The sequence below is a fragment of the Callithrix jacchus genome, chromosome 15 (genome assembly GCF_049354715.1).
Source record: "Callithrix jacchus isolate 240 chromosome 15, calJac240_pri, whole genome shotgun sequence".
Classification (NCBI taxonomy): Eukaryota; Metazoa; Chordata; class Mammalia; order Primates; family Cebidae; genus Callithrix; species Callithrix jacchus.
In genome coordinates, this window is record NC_133516.1 from 75730799 (window position 1) to 75751605 (window position 20807).

The 20807-nt window shown below is 45.9% G+C and overlaps 2 pseudogenes; one reads left to right on the top strand and one right to left on the bottom strand.

Moving 5' to 3' along the window:
* Positions 1-1347: 1347 nt before the first annotated feature.
* Positions 1348-14644, bottom strand: LOC118147734 (tubulin beta-8 chain-like; annotated as a pseudogene).
* Positions 14645-19340: 4696 nt separating this feature from the next.
* LOC100415301 (torsin-1B-like) lies at positions 19341-20483 on the top strand (annotated as a pseudogene).
* The last annotated feature ends 324 nt before the right edge of the window (positions 20484-20807 follow it).

A 20807-nucleotide genomic window follows, 5' to 3' on the forward strand; every position in this document is an offset into this window, starting at 1 on the left:
CTGACACATCTGAGGCCAGTGGGTATGCCCAGGGAAACTGGGGTGGAAAGAGTATATCTGCCCACCCCCAGGCTATGCTTGCTTTATCTTGTCTGTGTGATATGGGGGAGGGGAATTACCAAGAGGTCATCACATAGGCCATGGACAAGTTCTACAAGAGCCAGGTAGAAGAGCACTGTCCTGGCATGCTGCCCAGCACCCAGCTCACACACACATCTCTTATTTGACAGCTTCCCTGAAGCAGGCCTTGAAGTCCAGGTTCCCTGACAAGTCTTAGGAAGAGACTCTGCCGGGCTAGGGTCCTGGGCTAAAGGATCCATCCCCAAGGGTACCACCCTCACAAGTCTCATCCCGACAATCTTGGATTATTTTTGCCCTGAAGTTTTGGAGTGGGAGTCAGGCAGACAGGAGAGAGTGCCCATTAGCCAACTTTCCAGAGAACATCAACCCTCCAGACTGGGGCAGGTCAGACCTTCGCTAGGTCATTCTCACTGGTTGCCTGCTGAGGAAAACAGCACTTGTGAGCACCTGCTTGTCTCCCCAGGCCCTGTTCAGAAACCCCATCTGTGCCTTTGGACCGAGACTACCCAAGCATGCAGGCCAGCAACCTTATCTATGGCCTTCATGACCGAATCCCCTTATTTATAGGGTTCACTGCATGTGAGTATATGGTAGGCTCAATTCCTGCCTACTAACTCCTACCAGATACCCATGCCCACCTCATTAAAAGAGTGAGGCCACACAGACACACACAGGCCATTATAGTAAGGGGGTGGCTGGGGCCCTGCTTGCCTACCCTTCATTGCTGGTTCAGGGCCAACTGTCCAACCACATTCCTACCCTGAGGTGATACACTGGGGACATTATACACCAGGGTCACTGACCACTTATAAAATTCCACAAACAGGCCCAGTTGGCCCCCTGGAAGTTTGGTAAATAGGATAAACCAAGGCTTACCTTCAGAAACAGGTTTCCCACCAAGTAGCTGCCCAAGGCCCAGGCCAGCCCCAAGTTTGTGTGAAGCCTGCCTGCCATGTCTACAGCCCATGCCGACCCCTCCAGGAGCCACTGGACTGCTTGTTCCTGGGATGTGACAAGCCCAAGACAGCTGCAGCCTAGCAGGACCACTATGCCCATCTGGAAGCAGTACCCAGGGGCCTATAGAAAGAAGTGGAGGTGAAACCAAGTGCCATAAAAATCACTAGGCCAAACTACACATTATAAAAATGGTTAAAATGTAGCAGGAGGAGATGTAAAGACTTAAAGAGATACAAAGAAGTAACAATGGCTATCAGAATACACTAAAGAATCCACACTACTTCTCCCTTTACCTGGAAAAGGAAGCTTCTAGGCTACCTCCTCCTCAGCTGTGGTATCTTGGTATTACTGATATTCTGACACCAGGTCGTTAAGGTTGCTCTTGGCCTCGGTGAACTCCATCTCATCCACCCCTTCACTCGTGTACCAGTGCAGGAAGGCCTTGCACCTGAACATAGCTGTAAACTGTTCGGCATCGTGTTTGAAGAGCTCCTGGACCGCTGTGTTGTTACCAATGAAGGCGGCCGACATTTTTAGCCCCCAGGGTGGGATGTCACAGACGGCTCTTTTCACATTGTGAGGGAGACACTCAACAAAGTGGCTGTTGTTCTGGATATTGAGCATTTGCTCATTCACCTCCCTCATGGACATGTGACCTCTGAAAATGGCAGCCACAGTTAGGTAGCGGCCATGTCGGGGGTCACAGTTGGCCATCATATTCTTAGTGTCAAACAGCTGCTGAGTGAGCTCAGCCACAGTCAGGGCCCGGTACTGTGGCTGGTCAGTGAGGCAAAGCCAGGCATAAAGAAGTGCAGCCCAGGAAATGGAACCATGTTCACAGGCAGCTTCGACAGGTTGGCATTCAGCTGGCCCGGGAAGTGCAAGCACATGGTGACCCCACTCATGGTAGCAGACACCAGGTGATTCAGGTCACCATAGGTGGGTGTGGTCAGTTTTAAGGTTCTGGAACAGACGTTATGGAGCGCTTCATTATCAATGCATAATGTCTCATCTGCATTTTCTATGAGCTGGTTGATGGAAAGAGTGGCATTGTAGGGCTTCACCATTGTGTCTGACACCCTGGGCGAAGGCAGGACACTGAATGTGTTTACGATGCTGTCTGGGTACTCCTCCCAAATTTTGCCCATGAGAAGTGTACCCATCCCAGACCCAATCCTCCCACCCAGGGAGTGGGTCAGCTAGAAACCGTGTAGGCAATCACAGCTCTCAGCCTCTCTTCTCACAACATCCATCACCAACTCCATCAGCTCCGCACCTTCCGTGTAGTACCCACTAGCCCAGTTGTTACTGGCCCCACATTTACCTGTAAGGTAGTACAGCCAGTCACTTGATGGCCAGGTAAATGGCGGTCACCACCATTTACAATGGTGCAAAAAGGGCCAAGTGTCATACGTGAGGTGAAAGCACCATTCACCCTTCATGTGGAACAAATAAAACCCCCTCCTGCTAAGTTACAGGACAGCAGCCTTACTTGTTAGAATCTAGATCAGGAGCCAATCCTGAGACAGCCAACAACAGACTCGCTGCAGGTGGCTCCTGCCCATTCCCAGGCAATGGGAAGGCTGTAGTCATGGTCTCAACTCAGCTCCTTGCAGGAAGATTACATCAGCTCCCCAAGTTGAGGAGACACCTGGGCCTTCCTCCCCCAAAGCCCATTTAGGAAAGGAAGACTGAGTGACTCAGAGGATGGCAGGGTGTTCAGGGGCCCCGATTCCACAGTTCCCATAGAGATGACCTTGAGGCACTCATTGATTTTGAACTGCCCTGGCTAAGGAGCCGCAGCCCAGTCCTCATCCACAGCTCACCAAAGAAAAGGACCCCGAGCGCATGGAGTCCATGGTGCCTGGCTCCAAATCCACAAGCACAGCGCAAGCCACATACCTGCCACATGAAGGGAATGGGAAGGCATCGGTAAGGAGAGGCCAGCATTCCCAGGAGAGCTATTGGGGCAAGACTGGGTCTCATCACTGGCCTCGTTGTAGTGCACATTGATGCACTCCACCTGCAGGTCACTGTCCCCACAGTAGGTGCCAGTGGAGTCGATGCCATGTTCATCAGATATCACCTCCCAGAACTTTGAGAGATGCAAGAGGCCAGACAGGCCAGGGCTGAGTCACAGAGCTCAGGGAGCTGGAGTTGCTCCAGTCCCTCTCCCACTTCCATCCCCACCCTCAGGCCACTAAGTCCCGTGAGGTTCAACCTGGCAGTCTTGCCAGCCACACAGCTCCACCGAATCCTGGGCAGGGAGCCCAGGGATCGCAATGCAGAGGTGCCACTGCTTCCACTGCCAACATCTTCACCAGCCACCCTGCAGACCCTAGCTGTGCCCTTAGATTAGACCCCTGGCTGCCAACCTTTACACCGATATGGTTCCTGCAGTGTCTGGTTTGGGTGAGCATGATCTCCCTCATGGCCAAGTCGGGACTATGGGCAGCAGAAGAAACTTGAAAAGGAGAGGCAATCACACAATGATTCAGCCTGCAGTCTGCCAATGCTTAAGGAGCCCCGCAACCACCTCCCGCAGCCTTGGATTGGGCTCCCAGAATAAGAAGCAGCTTTCTTTTCCATGGGTATACCCACCTGTGAATCCCTTGGAGTTTAACGTCTATTGGAGAGATCAGGTGGCCTTGCTGAGGACCTTTCCACATTGGGAAAAGCTGGTCAACTGGAGAACTTCTTCCCATGTCTTCAATAAGATTAAATACCTAGCTGAGCTGAAACTGAGTTTTCTTCCCGTGTGGAAGGGAAAGGCTTTTGTTTCCATATCCACAGAGTGCCTTTGCACCTGTCCTAGGTTGATGACATATTTTTGTGATTGAGAAGAGATGAGTCCTTTCATCTCTTAGGAGATCTGTGGTTAGGAAAGGCTTTCTGTATGCCAACTCAACAGGACCTAATTATAAGTTTTCCTTTGGAGCAGCTCAAACTCATAGTAAGCTATGGGTGTTAGAGGTGGTCAGGCCTCTGATTTCGTTAGAGTCGTCTTGAGAGTATTATTAGTTCTTTCACATTTCCAGAGGACTACAGTCTCCACACAGAGCGAAGGTGATATTTGATTCCTAAAGCTGAGGATAGGTATTGGGATATACCCGATGTGAAAGATGGGTCATTGTCACTTTATAGACTTTTAGATGATCCAAACGGAGAAATAGTATCTTCTGGCGAACACTTTTCAGACAGCATGGGGAACGCCTTGATCTAACCAGTGAAGGTATCAGTAAGTATTAGCAAATACTTGAATGTCCTACACAAAGGCATCTGAGTAAATTAGAGTTTTCAGTTCTCACCTGGAGAGGATTCTCAACGTCAGACATGTTAAACTAGAGGAGAAAATTGCTGGCTGTTTGGGTTATTTCAGGCACAGAGCTCAGGGCAGAGTCACCTGTTTTAGTGTCTTGAAAAGATTCATTGTCATAAACCAATGAGACATTAACGGAAACAAACAATCTTTTTAGGGTTAAAAGAATCATGTAAGTGCTTAATTATTTTCCTATGATTAGTACATGGCATTAGTAATATATTAGCATAAGTCAGCCAGCTGGAGGGGTTCTGGGCTAAACTGCATTCCCTGGCCCATTTTTCTTCTTCTTCGAAGCATTTTGGCCCATCTCTGGGTATGCTGACCAGCATGCCCATCAGCTTCATTGGCCCTTTCAGTGCAGTGACCTTGACTACCCCATCTGCAAGGGCATTTTTTTTTAACACAGCCAATCTCTCTTTTGACGTCCTCTGCAATGAATTATAGTCACTTTTCTTTGACAGCCAAGCAGCATTCTAACAAGCTCAAAATCTGAGTGACGTTGTATGGGAAAGCCCTCTGTGGTCAGGAGTCCCTACCCATTCCAAGTTGCAGCATAAGCATGAAGCACCACAAAAATCATACTTAGAATCAGTGTAAATGTTAACTTTGAATCTTTTCTCAACTGCAGGGCTCTGGTAAGTTCAATTAAGTCAGCTTTTTGAGCTGAGGTGGAGGCCAGCAAGGCTTGTGACTTGATTAACTTGTGCTGACTAATAAGTGATGTCTAGCCCTCCTGTTTTCCTGATGCATAAAACAACTTGCATCTGTTACCACTCTTCCTTGGGATGGTCAAGGAGCTCATCTCAAGTCTGGCCTGCTAGAACAAATTTGTTTCATAACCTGTGACATGGTTTGGCTGTGTCTCCAGTCAAATCTTATCTTAAATTGTAGCTCTCATAATTTCCATGTGTCTTCAGAGGGACCCAGTTGGAGGTAATTGAATTGGGTGGGGGCTCCCCATGCTGTTCTTGTGACAGTGAATAAGCCTCATGAGATCTGATGATTTTACTTTAAAAAAATTTTTTTTTTTTTTGCTTGTTTTTTGAGATAGTCTTGCTCTGTTGCCCTGGCTGGAATGCAGTGGCACGATGTCGGCTCACTGAAACATCTGTCTCCTGGGCTCAAGTGATTCTCCTTTCTCAGCCGCTTGGGTAGCTGGGATTACAGGTACCCACCAAAATGCCTGGCTAATTTTTTAATTTTCAGTAGACACGTGATTTCACCATATTGGTCAGGCTGATCTCAAACTCCTGACTTTAGGTGATCCATCCAGCTTGGCATCCCAAAGTGCTGGGATTACTCCGCTTTATAAAGGGGAATTTTTCTACACAAGCTCTTTTGCCTGCTGCCACATAAGAGATGTGACTTTGCTCCTCCTTTACCTTCTGCCGTGATTGTGAGGCCTCCCCAGCCATGTGGAACTGTGAGTCAATTAAACCTATTTTCTTTATAAATTACCCAGCCTCAGGTATGTCTTTACTAGCAGCACGAGAACAGACTAATACAATCTGTATGCTGGAAAGGCTGGAAGCACCTGTGTACTCTAAGGACTGAATATGTACATAATCATTTATTGTTTATGTATTTACACTTAATTTGTTAATATTAGTTTGCCATTTAAAGACTAGAAAACAGAGAAGTTAAATAATTTGTTTCAGAACACACAACTAAAAAACGTCAGTCAGATTCTTATTTTAGGGGACTAACTCTAGAACCTACTAAACACTAAGTCATATAACCACTCTAAAAAACTTAAAAACATCCCATCCACATCTTCCACTCTGCATGCCAGGTTGGGGGAAGAGTGATGAGAAGAAAAGAAGAGAGTAGAATAAGAAGGAAATGCTGATGTTCTAAAGACAGTCAAGGCTTTCAAAACATCAAGTGAGAAATGGAAAAACACAAAGATGGGGGAAGAGGGAGGCTGTAGACCAGTTTAAAACTTCATCTTTCAGTTCAGCACCATGTTTAAGAAAGGACAAAGAGTTGGTTGCAAAAGACAACAAATGGATGAATCTAAAATAGCATCTTTTTCTATGTAAAAAGATACAAACAGTCTCTGAGGACTGATGATTGAGACTGACAGAGGTCTAGAGTGAGAGAAGAGACAGTAATTCATATGGAATGGAGACTCACCAGTGTTCCCAGAGTCACCATTTCAGTGGTCAGTATCATTCACACACCACCTAAGGATAGACATATGTGTCAGTGTAGAAGAACTGAGAGTCTAGGAATAAACCACCTACAGCCAGTTGATTCTGAACAGGAAAGCCAAGACTATTCAATGGGAAAAGAAACAGTCTCCTCAACAAATGATGCAAAGACAATTGGATAGTCACTTGCAAAACAGAGAGGTCTTCTCACACAAAACTTGACTCAAAGTGGATCAAAGCTCTAGTATAAATGAGTTCAGATAGTGTGAAACACAGTGTGGCAATTCCTCAAAGACAAAGACAGAAATATCTTGGACCTAGCAATCCCATTACTGTGTATAGACACAAAGGAATACAAAGGCACATGCACACTTGGATAACTTGCAGCACTATTCACAATAGAAGCAAAGCCATGGAATCAACCTAAATGCCCATCAGTGACAGACTGGATAAAGAAAATGTGGTACATATGGAATACTATGTATCATGGAATACTATGCATCATCACAAACAATGAGATCATGTCTTTGCAAGAACAGGAATGACTCCGGGAGCCATTATCCTTAGCAAACTAACATGGGAAAAGAAAACCAAATGTCACATGTTCTTTCTTACAAGCGGGAGCCAAATGCCGAGAACACATGGACACATAGAAGGGAACAACACATGCTAGAGCCTTTTGGAGGATGGAGAATGGGAGGAGGGAGAGGATCATAAAAAATAACTAATGGGTACGAGGCTTAATGCCTGGAGGATTAAATAACCTGTATGAATACTCCCATGACAGAAGCTTACCTGTGTAACAAACCTGCACTTGTACCTCTGAACTTAAGAGTTAATAAGGAGCTAATAACCATGAAACTTGTAAAATAAAACATAGGGGTAAATACTCATGACATTTTATTTGGCAATATGACACTAAAACACAAGCAAGAAAAGAAAATCAACAGATATATTGGACCATATAAAAATGAGAACTTCAGTATATTAAAGAACACTATTAAGAGAGTAAAAAGACAGCCTACAAAATGAGAGGAAATACTTGCAAATTCTATATCCAAAGACTCTTGTATCAAGAATCCTACATCCAATAAGAGCCTAGTATAAAGCCACATTTAAAGAGAGTAAAGATGCTGACTGATGCTTTTTTCCCTCTGGCAGATATATGTAAATTACTGGACTCAAGTTATCCTCCTGCCTCAGCTGACCTAGTAGCTGGATTTATTAACTTTTAAACTGCATTCTTGAAAAAATATAGAAAGAAAAGTTTTAAAACAGTTTTTCTTTTAGTGACTAGGATTATATTAAAAGCAAAAAAACATCCATTTCTTAATTTTTGATTTTAAATGTACCTAACAGGATTTTAAAACTCCATTGTTTTGTTTTTGCTGTTTATAATTGAGAGCTGTAGGAGCAAATGTCTTAAAGAATTAAACTTTCCTCCCACAGGATTTTCTTTCTGAATAGGAATTTCAGCTGTGAAAGAAAAACAGTTTCCCATTCCCAGAATTATGAGGCTGAAACTCCCACATAGTTACCTTTTTCTTTTCCTCTACAACGGAAATGCTATAATAGAAGCCTTTCTGTGCTGAGAACAGGTCCTAATGTGTGTTATGAATTAACTGTTTACTGAGAATGTCAAGGAAAACCAAGCCAGGCCCCCAAGTGGAAAACTGCTCAAGGCATTCTAAAATAGTAGACAATGTTGCATATCATACCCTAGTTAAACCAATTCTTTAAACACAGGATATATGACCCTGCTCCATTGCTCCCTTATGGAGAACACTTTCTAGTTTGTCTTTGATTACTGGTAAGCAGGCATGCGCTGCCTGCCTAGTTTATATTTGTTCTATGAGAAAACAGAACACCTGCCTGTTAATAAGAAACACCTGTTCAGAGAGACTAACTAGGTGGGTCAGCCGCTGCTTCCGGTTCTCAGCTCAGAACGCTGGGAACTCTCTGCTTTCACTTTGTACTCTGACTTTGTTTCTTAATTTCTTCAGCGCTGCCTGGGTTGGGTTCTCCATGACAGAGCTAGTCTCCGCATTTCTGAAAGACAGCAATTCCTGGACACTTTTCTAGCTGTTGATTTTCTGCCTGCTTCCATGCTGAAATCATACTTCTTTTGCTTCTCTTTTTTTGAAGAAGTTATCAGGGTAGGCAAAGGCCAAAGAAGAAAGGAATTAACAGAGCGGATCTGAAGTTTGGAAAAATTTTTGTCTGAAGTTTAGGGAGTTTTTTTCAGAACTGATGTTTTTGTAGTAGACTAAGAAGGTTTTCCAGGTGAAATAATGGCTCTAAAATAAGCCACACTATGTCAGGTATTCTCAAAACTGTACACTCTGGTCCCTGTCTTCTCATTTTCCTTCTGCTTATTTCAAATGAAAGGACGAGGGATCTTGGTTTCCTAATATGCTTTTCTTCTTAAGAGTATGTTCAAATTCAGTGTTTTCTGTAAGCAATCGGCACCTACTCATATTTTAAGAGATATTACTAAACTTGTTAAAGCAACTCAAAGTAAACTTGTGTGAACGCTTGCTCTGTAATAAACAGAAAACTCATGTATAGAGGGGCAGAGAAAGTGTAATTCAGCCAGACTTGTACTCTTCTGAAGTAAGTACTGGAAACCTTCCATCTTTGTCACTTATCTGAATAGAAATTTTTTTCTGGTAAAGTCTTTGCTAAAAACAAAATGCTTAAGCTTAAACCTTATCATAAAAATAACTTTCTTTTAGAGAAAAGAGCTTTGCAAAAACTTCCCTCATAGTTACTGATTTCTTTTCCTCTACAACTAGAAATGCTATAATAGAAGTCTTTCTGTGCTGAGAACAGGTCTAATGTGTCATGGATAATATCATTTACTGAGAACAGCATGGAAAACCAAGCTGACCCCCAAGAGGAAAACTGCTCAGGGTATTCTAAAATAATAGGCCATGTATGCATATCATACACTAGCTAAAACAATTTTTTAAGAACGGGATATATGACCCTGCCCTCATAGCTCCCTCTTGGAGAATGCTTTCTAGTTTGTTTGATTAGTGGTAAGCAGGCATCAGCTGCCCGCCTAGTTTATAGTTCTATGAGAAAACACAGAATACCTTGTAAATAAGAATCACCTGTTCAGAGAATACGTGGGTCAGCCTCCGAGGCTTTTCACCTCAGAATGCTGGTAGCTCTCTGCTCTCACCTGGCAGGCTGTCTTTGTGTTTAATTCAGCACTTCCTGGGTTGGGGTCTCCATGACAGAGCTGGTCTCTGCGTTCCTGAAAGACAGCAATCGCTGGACACTCAGCTACTGTTTTTTCTGCCTGCTTTCATGCTGAAATCATACTTCTGTCTATGGTGTCACTTTAAGAAACAGGATAGGCAAAGACCAAAGAAAAGAATTGACAGTGGATCTGAAGTTTGGAAATATTTGAAGTTTAGTTTTTTCAGAATTGGTATTTTTATAGTAGACTAAGAAGACTTTCCAGGTGAAATAATGGCTCTGAAATAAGCCACACCATGTCCGCTATTTGCAAAACTGCACTCTGTTGTGTCTTTTTCATTCTCCTTATTTCAAGTAAGAAGACAAGACATAGTAAGCAGAAAACAGGATCTTGTTTTCTTAACATGCTTTCTCTGTAAGGCAGGGAAACCGTCTTGAAAAGAATAGTATGTTCAAATTCAGTGTTTTCTGTTAGCAATCAGCACTCTAATTGTATTCTAAAAACAAAAGACATTGCTGAACTTTGGTACTGTTCTGAAGTAAATACAGAAACCTTCTGTCTTCAAGTCACTTTTCTTATATGAATAGAATTTTTTTCTGGTAAAGTCTTTGCTAAAAACAAAATACTTAAGCTTAAACCTTATCCTGAAAATAGCTTTCCATTTTTTTTAGAGAAAAGATTTGCAAAAACTTCTCACAGTTATCTGTTTATTTTTCTTTACAACTAGAAATGCCATAATAGAAGCCTTTGCTGAGAACAGGTCTAACGTGTATTATGGAGTATATTGCTTACTGAGAATAGCATGGAAAACCAAGCTTGTCCCCAAGTGGAAAACTGCTCAGGGTGTGCTAAAATAGTAGGCAATCTACTCATATTGTACATTAAACTAATGTTTTTAAATGGGATATATGACCCTGCCCCCATTGCTCCCTCTTGGAGAATGTTTTCTAGTTTGTCTGATTAGTGGTAAGCAGTTACCAGCTGCCTGCTTAGTTTATCATTGTTCTGACAAAACCCAGAACACCTACTTGTTAATAATCACCCGTTGAGAGAATAAATCCGTGGGTCAGCCTCTGCTTGAGGCTTTTAGCTGAGAATGCTGGTAGTTCTTTGCTCTCACTTTGCACTCTTTGTGATAATTTCTTCAGTACTGCCTGGGTTGGGGTCACCATAACAGAGCTGGTCTGAGCATTTTTGAAAGACAGCAACCCCAGCTACTCTAGCTGTTTATTTTCTGCCTGCTTACATGCTGAAATCAGATTTGACTTTTGCTTCTCTTTTTTAAAGAAAGTATAAGGATAGCCAAGGCCAAAGAAAAAAGGGATTAACAGTGGATATGAAGTTTAGAAAAATTTTTTTGAGGTTTAGAAAAATTTTTTGGAATTGCTAGAGTATACTAAGAAGGCTTTCCAGGTGAAACAATGGCTCTGAAACAAGCTACACCATTTCAGAGGTATTTTCAAAACTGCACTCCTGTCTGTCTTCATCTGCTCCTGCTTATTTCAAATGAAAGACAAGGAACAGTAGGCCGGGCGCGGTGGCTCAAGCCTGTAATCCCAGCACTTTGGGAGGCCGAGGTGGGTGGATCACGAGGTCAACAGATCGAGACCATCCTGGTCAACATGGTGAAACCCCATCTCTACTAAAAATACAAAAAATTAGCTGGGCATGGTGGTGAGTGCCTGTAATCCCAGCTACTCAGGAGGCTGAGGCAGGAGAATTGCCTGAACCCAGGAGGCGGAGGTTGCCGTGAACCGAGATCGCGCCATTGCACTCCAGCCTGGGTAACAAGAGCGAAACTCCATCTCAAAAAAAAAAAGGAAGAGTAAACAGGATCTTGTTTTCCTAACATGCTTTCTCCATAAGGCAGAGAAACACCCTTTAAAAGAACAGTATGTTCACATTAAATTGAGTGTTTCCTGTTAAAATCAGCTTTCTAATCATATTCTAAGAATGAAAGACATTACTAAACCTGTTATAACTCTAGATATACTCAAAGTATGAACACTTGATCTGGAATAAAAACTAAGCATGTATTAAGGTGCAGAAAATGCATAATTCAGCCAGATTGTATTGTTCTGAAGTAACGAAACAATCTTGAAGTCTGTTTTTATCTGAATACAATATTTTCTGGTAAGAAAGTGTCTTTACTACAAACAAAATGCTTAAGCTTAAACCTTAACCTGAAAAGTTTTCTATTTTTGTTTACATGTGCGGGCATTAGTGAAGACATATCAATCTTAAATATCTTTCTGACAGAAGTCTTTCCTTAGGAGATCATTATTTATGGAATCCATAGAACATTTTTGAGACTGTCTAAGGATTATATTTTTTCCAGAAGTTTCCAATACTTTTTATGGCCGTTTGAGTATAAATCTGACCTATGGAATTCTAATTCGGAAGCAGAAAAAACAAAGTTGATTTAAGGAGTGATGCCAATACATGGCATTTTGTTCTTTTTAATCCAGTTAATATAATGAAAAGAGCAAGCTGTTCTAATAGCTAATTTGCACCAGTGAAGTGTATTCAGATGCTTTTCACATATAGTAAATAGGAACTCAAGTTTCTGACTCAATACTGCGAAGAGGAAATATGACCTGATGTAATTTAAGACAAGTAAATTTCTCTGAATTAACAGTCACTTGAGGGTGTGGTGGAGTGTGCCTGTATTACCAGCTACTTGGGAGGCTTAAGCAGGAGAATCATTTGAACCAGGGAGGCAGAGGTTGCAGTGAGCTGAGATTGCACTACTGCATTCCAGCCTCGTTACCTAGTGACACTTTGTCTCAAAAAAGAATTTTTAATTTGAAGTATAACTTATATTCAGTGAAATGCACAGATCTGAAGTGTACATTTTGATGAGTTTTCACAAATGCATTACCGATGCAACCCACCTGCTTTCAAGATACAGAACATTTCTATCTAGAATGTTCTGTGCTTCAATACTGTCCTGCACTCCCCCAGCAGCTGCTGAACGTGCTGAGGACATTGGTACAGGACTCTGGCCTTCCCACAAGAACTGCTTTCACAAGCCTGCTTCCTTCCCCAGCACTAAATCCCTGCCTGCTCTCTCAAACTTGGCATCTTTAAACTGTTGTATCTATAACCCTCCCTCACCAATTCAATAGATAAACCCTGAAAATAAACACTCCTCCTTTGCCCAGCAGCCCACAGCCTAATACTCGCTGTATACCCAAGCTTTCAGAAATAGAACTTGCAGGGGTGGGCCTGGTGGCTGCATCCCCTCCTCCTCCTGATGGCTTCTACCAGCCTACAGGGCCCACAGACCAGATCTGGCCAGGCAGCCTGAGCCTGGAAGTATGGCGGTGCCTCTTGCTCCTTCACCCTCACTAGAGTGGCAGCAGCTAGAAGTGGCATTAAGCCAGAAGCCCTTGGCTAGACACTGACACTCAGATCCCAGCCTGGGTGAGCCTGGCTGAAAGCCCCCTCCCTTCCTGTCTGACTGTGGAGGGAGGGAGCAGAGCATACACAGCTCTACTACCCTCCCCATCCTTCAGCTTCCTCCTGGGAGAGGGAGTTGCTCATTAATTTGGCCAAAGCAGCCTGGGCCAAAGCTGGGTGTGTGGGAATCAACTGCTACAGAGAGGCTGGCGTGTCAGAAGACAGCCACCTGGACAGAGGAGGGTTAGCCTCCTTGGTGACCTCCTTCTCCCTGCTGAACACAGCATTCTGCACTCCCCATGTGAATGCTCACCTCAGCTGCTTCCAGGGTCAGGGTTCTAACCTTGAGGGTGGGAACATTGTGTTAGTTTACAATGGGCCATGGTTCCCTCTGATATCTCCAACTCAGGCAGTAGAGAGAAGAGAAATTCCCTGCACCTTCTCCCTTCTCAGCACCTCCACCTCTGCACACATCCACATATGGAGCCCCTGACACTGGTCCCTGGGAGTGCCGCCATCTGTGCCTCCTTTACTCGCCTGTAGCAGACCCACCCACCATCCAGATCCTCCCCTGCCTGGCTTAGTATGGGCTGCACTGCCTCTGGTCCTGCCCCTACACTTGGTCCTCTGTATCCATCAGTCCCCCCAATCTGATTCTTACTTTCTCTAAGTAGGGAGCATGTAAAGTCACCTGTTGAGCAAGCTGGGGGAGAGCATAGGATGATGGGCTGTGAGGATGAGGAGGAGAAGCTTATGGTCATGCTGGAGACACAGCAGAGTCTGTGCCGGCCCATTGGCTGCCTACCCAGTGGCCATCCCTCTTCCACCCTCATTTCTTAACAAAACCATGATTTCATTAAATATTGAACACCTATAAACTTCAGGGACACTCCTGCAGCCTCCCTTCCATGTATCAGTAAGTCTAAGTCAACTCTAGTCATGTCATTCCTCTGGCCAATGATTGCTTAGGGCTTGGGCATGAGCTGCATCTTTGCCTGAGCCACAGCTGCTCTCTGCACCTACCACGCTGATGCACTGGGCTAGGGAGAGCTCCATCTTGATGGAGATAAGTTGGGAGGAGCTGGTGGCTGGAAAGATCAGGTTGTGGTAACCAGTTTTGTTCAGAAAGGTGTTCATCAGCTGCTGCTTGGTCTTAGCCACACGGCAGTCCCCTAGAAAAACACAGACCTGCCAGGCCCTTGTGCAACTGCCCCCACTGCAGCTGACAGCCATGAAGGGAGAGCCCAGAGAACCAGGGAGCACAGGTGCCTTGAGGGCACTGAAGCGGTGAACGTGCTAGCAGGCCTGGCTCTCCCTGGGGATTTCAAATGACATTCAAGACAGAGCTTATCTATATTCTCCCATGTCAGAGGTCTTCCTCCTTTTCTTGTCTTGAGCAATGGATGGCATCCCTAGCTCTATATATCTGATAGAAAACTGAGTGTCTCTCAATCCCTACCTTGCTTCATCCAAGTAGCCACTGAGTCCTGTCTGTCCTTTCATCTCCACAGCTAAAGCCATGTCTGTACCAACCCAGCCTGGCCCTCCTTGTCTCTCCATCCATACTCTGCCCCTGCCATCCATGTACCATACAGTTGTGGGCTGGTCTTTCTACAGCAAACTGGACTAGGGCCCTTCCCTACCCACAGCTCTCACAGTTAAAGTTGGAGTTAAGCCTCACATCGTTTGGCTTGACGTTCAGAACTCTTTCCCCCTCGGCACTGTTTCATCCAGAGCACTCACAGAGCAGGACAGAGCAGGAGCCCCCTTCCTCAAATGTGGGTTTTGTGCACAACTGGGTGTGAGATGGTGATTTCCCTAAGAAGAAACAGGGCTGAGGTGGGGGGATTTTCTGGGTTCAAGGTTAGACCTCCAGAATGCAAGCTTCCTTTGAGACATCAAATGGAGGGGTGCACCTGGCTCCTGGTCTGGAGCTTCAGGGGGAGGTCTTAGCTCAGTGCCACATTCAAGAGCCAGCTGAAATGCAGCCTGCTGCAGGGAACCCCCAGAGCTTCCACAGCCTCAGATCTGCCCCTCTGCATACTCCAGATCTTTTGCCAAGTGGTGTTTGGGTTTTCATGTCATCTCTCTTCCATGCCTGGGAGTAAAGGTGAGGTGCAGGGACTTGAGCATATGTACTCTGGTGCCATCAGGGAGAATGTGTCAAGTAGAGAGGAGGTGGCTTTCAAAGATGGAGACTCAGGAGAGTCAATGACATGAGCAGGCGAGCCTGAGAGCAGGAAAAGAGATGAGTGAGCAGAGGCAAGTGCCAGGGCAGGGGAGCAGGTGAGAGAATTGGGGAATGAAGGGGCTGGAGAGGTGGGGGTGGGGATGCGGGTGAGGGGCTGCCTGGCTGACCAGGCTCAAAAATCAATTACATCCTCCCACAAGGGCCAGTTCACCTGGTCACCCCAAAGCCCTCCCTCCGTGGGGGTGGGCCCAGAGCACCCAGAGCATGGATGACTTAATTGAGCAAGCCAAAGGTGGACTTGGGTGGGTGCTGGGCTGGACTCCTGGCCATAGGGAGCAGCCACCACCCTGCCTACTGCATCCACTTTACAGCTGGCTGCCTCTCTGAGCAGAGGCAATTTGGGTGCCTTGTGAAACATGCTCCTAGTGCACCTGCTACCTACTGCACTTTCAGGACTGCCCTGGGCTCTCCAGAGGGGATGCTGTGGAGGCTGGGCCTAGATTTTGAGCCCTGCCTCTCATACTTGGTTCCCCGCCCCCAGAGGCCAGTCTATCCCCAGGGTACAGCTGGGTTTGTTCCACAGCCCTTCGTGATGTATCTATTTGGACTGACTGCTCATCTCACAGAGAGGGCTGTGTCTTGCCCGCAGCTCATCTGGCATGTCTAAAGCAACTGTGGGGTCAGAATCTGCAGCCCCCAGCCCTGTAACATTAGGGGAGGCTGGACCCATCTCTGAAGTCCTACCGGGCTGGTGCAAGTGGGCTCCCAAGTCCAGGGCTGCTCTGCAGGCTGTGGGATTCACGCTCCAGCTCCGGGCCCACCTGATATGGTCAGGCTGCTCACCTTTGGGCCTGTCCTGCCTCTCAGGCATTTGGCTGACCCCGAGAGCCTCTCCCTCATCTTCACCACCAGCTACAGACTCTGGCTTAGAGGTTCCCAGAACCTTAGACCATTTGGCTCAAACCCCCCACCCCATTTCTCAGCTGGGGAAACTGGGCCTAGACGGGCGATCACCTGAGGTCAGGAGTTTGAGACCAGTCTGGCGAACATGGTGAAACTCTATCTATACTAAAAGTACAAAAATTCACTGGGCATGGTGGTACACACCCCTGTAATCCCAGCTACTCAGGAGGCTGAGGTAGGAGAATTGCTTGAGCCCAGGAGGTGGAAGTTACAGTGAGTCAAGATTGTAACACTGCATTCCAGCCTGGGTGACAGAGCAAGTCTCCCTTTTTTTTTTTGAGGCAGAGTTTTGCTCTTATTGCCCAGGCTGGAGTGCAATGCCATGATCTCGGCTCACCAAAACCTCTGTCTCCCAGGTTCAAGTGATTCTCCTGCCTCAGCCTCCTGAGTAGCTGGGATTACAGGCATGCACCATCAAGCTAGGCTAATTTTGTATTTTTAGTAGAGACAGAGTTTCTCCATGTTGGTCAGGCTGGTCTTTAACTCCTGACCTCAGGTGATCTGTCTGCCACAGCCTCCCAAAGTGCTGAGATTACAGGTATGAGCTACTGCACCCAGCCCCAAGACTCCCTCTTAATAGTAACAATAATAGCATATGCTTCTTCAAACATAACCTCAACATTGCTCCATGATGAGGTCAGGTCTGTGCTCCTTCCCACTGAATTTGAGAAGGTCTGTGACTGGCAGAAGCGATTCAAGGTGTATCATAAAAGGTGACACCATTTGTCCGTGGTCTTCCTGGGATGCTTGCTCTTTCACCCAGTTGCCATGCTGTGTGGAAGCCCAGATCACAGGGAGAGGCCACGTTTTGATCTTCCAATCAGCAGTCCCAGCACATGCTTCAGATGACAGCCAACATCAGTTGCCAGACATGAGACTGAAGAAGGCTTTGCGATGGCTCCAGCCCCAGCCACTGCAACAAATGATCCTGAGTGAAAATCACCTACCTGAACCCAGTCAACTCCCAGACCATGAAAAAAAAAATTGTTATTTTAAGCGCCTGAAGTTTGGGGTTACATATTATGCAGTAAGAGTAACTTCAATAGCTTCCTTTCCTTCCAGCTTTTCGAATCTCTTACTCACCAAACCTAGTCTCTCTTGGAAGACCTTCTCTGCCTTAATCAACGTTTTCCCCATAGACCCAGCAAGAGGTAGGTTGAGTTTTCTTCCTACTCTTCATGGCCACTCAAACAATTTCATCTTCTATTTCCTCTTCTTTCTTATTTTTTTTCTTTTTTTTTTTTTTTGTGATGGAGTCTCACTCTGTCTCCCAGACTGTAGTGCAGTAGCGCAATCTCAGCTCACTGCAACCTCTGCCTCCTGGGTTCAAGCAATTCTGCTTCAGCCTCGTGAGTAGCTGGGATTACAGATGTCTGCCACCCATGCCCGGCTAATTTTTGTAGTTTTAGTAGAGACAGTGTTTTACTATCTTGGTCCGGCTGGTCTTGAACTTCTGACCTCAGGTGATCCACCTGCCTCAGCCTCCCAAAGTGCTAGGATTACAGGCATGAGCCACTGTGCTCGGCCAGATTCTTCTTTTTATTCTATTTCTTCCGCCTCCTCTTCCTTCTCCTTCATCTTCTACTACTTCTTCCTCCTCTTTTTCTTCCTCCTCCTCGTGCTGCTGCTTCTTTTTCTTCCTCTTTCTTCTTCTCCTCCTCTTTCTCTCTGGCAGGGTCTCACCTCCCCAGGCTCATGCGATTCTCCCACCTCAGCCTCCTGAGTAGCTGAGTCAACAATTACATGCCACCATACCTGCTTGGTCTTTTCTTTTCTTCTTCTTCTTTTTTTTTTTTTTTTTTTGAGATGGAGTTTTGCCCTGTTGCCCAGGCAGGAGTGAAATGGCACAATCTCAGCTCACTGCAACCTCCACCTCCCGGGTTCAAGTGATTCTCCTGCCTCAACCTCCAGAAGCTGGGATTACAGATGCATGCCACCACACCCGGATAATTTTTTGTATTTTTAATAGAGATGATGTTTCACCATATTGGTCAGGCTGGTCTCGAACTCCTGACCTCATGATCTACCTGCCTCAGCCTCCCAAAGTGCTGGGGTTACAGGTGTGAGCCGCTGCACCTGGCCCAATTGGTTTCTTTTTAGTTCTTGTAGAGATGGGGGTGTCACTATGTCACTTAGGCCAGGCTGAACCTCCTGGGCTCAAGTGATCCTTCTGCCTTGGCCTCCCAAAGTGTTGAGACTACAGGTATGAAGCGCTGTGCCCAGCCTCATGTTTCATCTTTAGCTAACCTAAGTGTCTCTGTGTTCTCCAGCACTCTGTTCCCTTGAAGATTCAATGTCCTGTGTGACTGATGAAAGTCCTGGGATCTTTTTAGGATCTCCTCTCTAAGGGCCATTCACAAAGTGGTGAGTTCATTTGCCCACAGTCCACATTGCAGCCAAAAGCAAAGCCAAACACCAGCTGTGCCTGGATCTCCCTGCATAGCACATTCACCTTGCCTTGCATACATTTCCTTCACTATACGAGGATAAGAACACTTTTGAGATCATCGCTGTGCATGTTCTCTGTTCAAACTAAAACATACATTAAATAACTCCCACCAAGATGCTAACATCCTGATGGGTCTGTATGTTAAAAGCAGTTGTCTTTAAATCTAACTCCTATGAATGTTTATACTTCTGTTTATTCTAAACCTCCCTAATTAGAGACTTTCCAGTATCTTGCAATTCCTCGACAAGTCATAGGTAGCCCAGGAATAAATTATTCAAAAATAATTAGCAAAAAGCTTTACCTTGTTTTATTTATTAGGGCTGATGGTCCACAGGGTCTTGGGGTGTCCCTTATGATGTGCTGAGGTACAGGATCAAAGAAATAAAGAGACAGGACACAGGTACAAAGAAAATGCAGTTGGGCTGCGGGGGGGTGCCACCCCACCTATAAGTGGAGTCAGGCGAGGCCCCGAATGTCCAGAAGCATGAGTGTTTATTGTGGTATAGGTTAGAGGGCAGGGCAGTGAGTGAAGTCATCTTTAAGGATAGTGATAGACGCCAGTCGGCCATGGGGCCCTGAGCTTAGCGGCAGCTGTGGCGGCTGCAAGGTGTGGAATGTGGCGGGCTGGGTGGCTCCAGGGCGACGCAGCATTGGTGCTGCTGCTGGTGGCCTGACTGGTAGCAGTGTTCGAGCCCATCACCTTGGGTCTCGCCATCAGGGCCGCATTGGCCATCACCGGCTACCTGTCCTACAATGACATCTGCTGCTTCGCTGAGTGCTGCCATGAGGAACGGCCACTTAACGCATTGACCCTCAAGCTGGATTAGGAGGAGAAGCTGTTTGGACAGCATCTGGCCACCAAAGTGATTCTCAAGGCGCTGACTGGCTTCAGGAACAACAAAAATCCCAAGAAACCACTGGCTGTTTCCTTACATGGCTGGGCTGGCACAGGCAAGCATTTTGTCAGTCAAACTGTGGCTGAATATCTCCACCCAAAAGGCCTGAAGAGTAACTTCGTCCACCTGTTTGTATCGACTCTGCACTTCCCTCATGAGCAGAAGATAAACTGTACCAGGCAAGAGAACCCGCTCTTATCTCATCCACAGGCCACTGGGACTGCTCTGGGTGACCTGCTCACTAACTCTGGCCTCTGCTTCTCTTTCCTTTGTGTTGCAATAGCTCCCAGCTCCACTGAGTTAAGGCACGCTTAGTCCAGGCCCTGTTACAGGAGTGGATTTGCGGTAGCGTGAGTGCATGTGTGAACTCTGTTTCCGTATTTGATGAGATGGGTAGATTGCACCCTGGGATCACTGATGCAATCAAGCCATTTCCAGACTACGAGCAGGTTGACGAAGTGTCTTAAGGCAAAACCATCTTCATCTTTCTCAGCAATGTAGGCAGGGACCTTATATCTAAGATGGCTCTGGACTTTTGGTGGGCTGGAAGAAAGCAGGAAGACATTCAGCTGAAGGACCTGGAACATGTGCTGTCTGTCAGAGTCTTCAGTAATAAACACAGTGGCCTGTGGCGCAGTGGACTGATCAACAAAAACCTGATTAATTACTTTATCCCCTTTCTGCCCTTGGAGTAGAGATGTGAAAATGTGTATGAGGGCCGAGATGAGGGCCTGTGGTTCTGCCGTAGGTGAAGACATTGTCACGAGTGTGGCAGACAAAATGACGCTTTTCCCCAAAGACAAGAAGATCTACTCAGACAAGGGCTGCAAGACTGTGCAGTCATGGCTTGACTTCCACTGAGCTCCTATCCAGATGGGGAAGGAGGCAGGCAGGAGGCTCAGCACACCAAGAGGCCTTGCCTTTTGGGAAAACTCTGAAGAGTTCAAAACCCCTTTGAGGTTTTGCCTGTTTGTACCTTACACTCTCGGGATATAGAATTTTTTTTTTTTTTGAGACAGAATCTCTCTTTGTCATCCAAGCTGGAGTGTGGTGCTGCAATCCTCAACTCACTGCAACCTCCACCTTTCGGTTTGAGTGAGTCTCATGCCTCAGCCTCCCAAGTAGCTGGGATTACAGGCATGAGCCACTTTGCCTAGCTGGGATATAGCATCTTAGAGCTGATTT